Below are 3,742 nucleotides of genomic sequence, written 5' to 3' on the forward strand. Positions count from 1 at the left end.
GCGCCGCCAGCCGAGCATCGCCGCCGCCGCCATGTTCCCGCCGGCCGCCACCTGTCACCTTCACCGCCACCCCCGCTCCGGCCTATAGGCGGCGATGCCCGCCCCCCCTCTCAGCTCCCATTGGCCCTGGGGCCGAGGGCGGTGCCAAACGCGCCCCTGTCATTGGCTGGGCTGGAAGGCAACCCGCGGCGTCAGCGGGGCTGGGCCGGGAGGGGCGGCGCAAACGCTGAGGAGAGGGAAGGGGCCTGAGGGGGCACGGCCCCGGTGTCCCGGCCGAGCGGGAAAATAACTAGTGGCGAGCGGTGTGGAGGGCGTGGAAGGTCCCTGCGGGGCGAGAGGCAGCTCCCAGGGTTGTCTCTTCTCCCCAGCAGTGAAGGAAAGGCCACGCTGGGGCTGCTCTCCGCGGGGCCTCGGCCCAGCCCCTCAGCCAGCCCTGAAAGCTGAAATCAGCAAAGTAAAACTACACAGAAATTTACCCCCAGGTGGATCCCCCATCAGAAACACACGGGTACAAGGGCTGTGGGGAGGCAGGTGCTGGAGGACGTCCGAGTCTGGGGTACTTCACCCCTGGAGTGCCCTTGTGCTGTTGCTGGGTGCTGTTTTCACAAAAGCCAGCAACTTAATTACCCTTAAACGGCCTCCTGCCCACCTCCGGGCATAAATACCTACAAGTGTTACCTCAGAATTCAGACCTGGCTGAGAACCAGCCCAGCAGCTGCCTTTGCAGAAAGGCTGGTACCCGTTCTACCCCAGCTGGATCTCAGGACAGCCACAGTGGTTGCACAGTCTTCCCTGCATGCCATGTTCTCTGCCTGAAACCCAGATTTCTAAATGAAGCCCACTAGTAAATCTCTACAGCTGTCTGTCTGGCAGTGCCTCTGTCCACATGTTAGGAAAATCCTGGTCCTTCGTGGTCTTGAGCTTTATATCTCAAAAGAATAGGCTCAAAAGACAAGGTGACACTTTACACAAGGTGAAGTGTGCTGCTACACACTGTCTAGGACAAGCAGTTCCGTATTTGTTTCTGATAATCCTTGAAGGAATTAGCATACCGTCTGTTATAATATCCCATGACTGACTCTACATTCCCTGGAGCTGATGCCTACAAGCCAGGTAAGGCACTTGCAGCCTTCCTTCCCTTCGGACCATAAACTGGAACAAGTGCCAAGAGGCATCCTTTCTATACACCATCTGGAAAGCAAGAGTTATCTCAACAACTTGTTACCATTCACTTGCTATCTCAACTGATTTGTATTACTATTTTTTTTCTTCATGTTGCAAAACTAACATTAATCAACATTGCTTCAGTTCATTTTTTGTTGTCCATCTCATTCTTTTCCTTTAAGTGAGGATTTCGCTTTCTGTCTGTCTGCTCTCAAAAGTAAAATACTTCTTGCTTTCTGTCTATGTCTAAAGACTCTCCAGACTTGCCATAAGAGGCTGATGGAGACTGGCACAGAGAAGGGAAGCATTTGTACTCTTTCCCTTCCTTGACTGTCAGTAGCTGGTGTTTTTAGAGTTTGACCGATCTAGTCTAGACCTTTCATTTAGAGTCAAAGTTTCCAGATACAAACCTGAGATAACACAGGAATTGACAAATATTGACTCAGGAAGAACTGAAGATTTTACCCTGAAAATACATATGTACTGTATAGGAAAGACAACCAGCTTGGTCAGATTAGGATGTTTTTCAGAAACGAGTAATGCCAAAAACAAATAGAATCAAAAAAAGGTGCAGCACAGGCCAGACCACAAGTCCAAGCTGCACCCACGCCATGGCACCACATAGCCTGTGCTGTCACATAACCTGTGCCTTCTCGGGTTAACTGGTGTGTGGGTCATTAACTCCTTGATGTACAACAATGTTCTGGCTAGGACATTGCTGGAATACGACTATTGCAACACAGAGAGTATCACCTCCCTGGCCAAAAGGGTAAGCAAGGTTTTTGGGTAATTTAGCAGTTTTCAACAACATAAGTATTAACTCTATGGGAATTCAGAAGATAGAGCCTAGCCCTATAATAAAATTATTTAATCGTTCTGCAACTTCAGGTCTCCAACAAGATGAGAGATACTCTTGATATAACACAAGTCGAGAAGCTAACCTAGAGCTGCACAAGAACTCCACTGCATAGAGAAGCTAAGAGAAGAAAAAAGAGACATCCCCTCCCCAGAGTTAATCAATATATTACAGGATAGAATGATAGAATGGTTTGGGTTGGAAGGGACCTTAAAGATCATCGAGTTACAACCCCCTGCCACGGGCAGGGACACCTCCCACTAGACCAGGTTGCTCAGAGCCCCATCCAGCCTGGTCTTAATACAAAACCCTAGTGCAATATCCAAAAAAACCCCAAAATCAACAAAACTGCTTTAACAGGTAAACCACAAACCCATCCCAACCAGCATTCCCCCGTGGTCTTAAAAAGAGGAAAAGGAAGTGGAAAGAACAACTATAATGCACTCATTTCAAAGTCACTACTTTTCAGCTTTCAGCCTTTCAGACTGTGCTGCTTTTCCTCAGCTCCGAGGGAAGACTTGCTTTGACCATGCCCCAGACCAGCAGACGGAAGCAGTTGCCTACCTGCCCCCAGTTGTTCTCTCTTAGGGGTGTCTCAGACCACACGAAGGACTCTGAGCACAGTGTTCAACTGAAGTCACAGAGTAGATCTCCATCACTAGAGTAAACCAGGATGAAATGCAGGCACCACACCTACATCTAGAGAGAGGTGTACACGTAAAGCAAAGAAAGAAAGAAATAAAGCCACGTTCTTAGTTTATCAGAAGAATGAAACAAGTTCAGAGCCTTTCATGTTTATGTCAATGATTTTACCTAAACTTTGATCAATTTACCCTGGTAGGAGTCGATTCAGCTGAGCAACGGGTGATAACTGGCTTATTTCTAGAGAACTGCTCCACTCAGAAAACCATTGTTGTGAAAGGCAACACTTTGCCCTAACAGAGAAGAAAAAAAAAAAAAAAGCATGGAAATAAGGGCAGGCGGCTGTCCAAGTTCTGGCTGCAAGAACTGCCAGTTTGAAAACTGTCATGTGCACAGAGCAGTCACTCAAAAATTGTTATTTATTCCACACAAATAGTTCTAACCTTTGTGTGTACCAGAAAGCACACACCACCGATTTTACTTCATGCACTTAAAGAAAAAAGGAGTTGAAATGCAAAAAGATATTGACGTTAAAAGGCAAGGACAATCAGAGAAGAAAAGCCATTACAGTAAAAGCACCCCTTCGGGCAATCGACTGCTCCCACATCACTGTTCACTGCAGGATCAGGTTCATGAAGGTCCCACCAATCTGGTGACACCACCAGTTAATTTTCAGTGACACTCATTATTTCAGAGACAAATCAATCAGACCACTCAGCAATCCAAGTACAGCCCAGTCAGTTCAGAGAGACATAACCTTTTTTAAAAATCCAGGAACAGAAAGTCAGGCACCCCCAGCCTCTTCTGGCATGGCAGGTTTTGATACATTTAAATTGAAGGGCTACAGCTCATCTTTAAATAGAATTTGGAAGCTCTACACATAACCTTAAGTCCTTGAAAAATCATAACAAGAAAAGAACTGGAAGTCTTCACCTATTTTTTTTTTTAGTTCTCTGATCGTAACAGTCTTGGGACTCGGAATGAAGCAAATTTCATACAGTGGCATTTTTCAGGAGTGGCACCTGAATTCAACTTAAAAAATTTTGTGGGGGAAGACACCAAAATACCTTGCTAAATGAG

The sequence above is a fragment of the Calidris pugnax genome, unplaced genomic scaffold (assembly GCF_001431845.1).
Source record: "Calidris pugnax isolate Ruff unplaced genomic scaffold, ASM143184v1 scaffold20, whole genome shotgun sequence".
Lineage (NCBI taxonomy): Eukaryota > Metazoa > Chordata > Aves > Charadriiformes > Scolopacidae > Calidris > Calidris pugnax.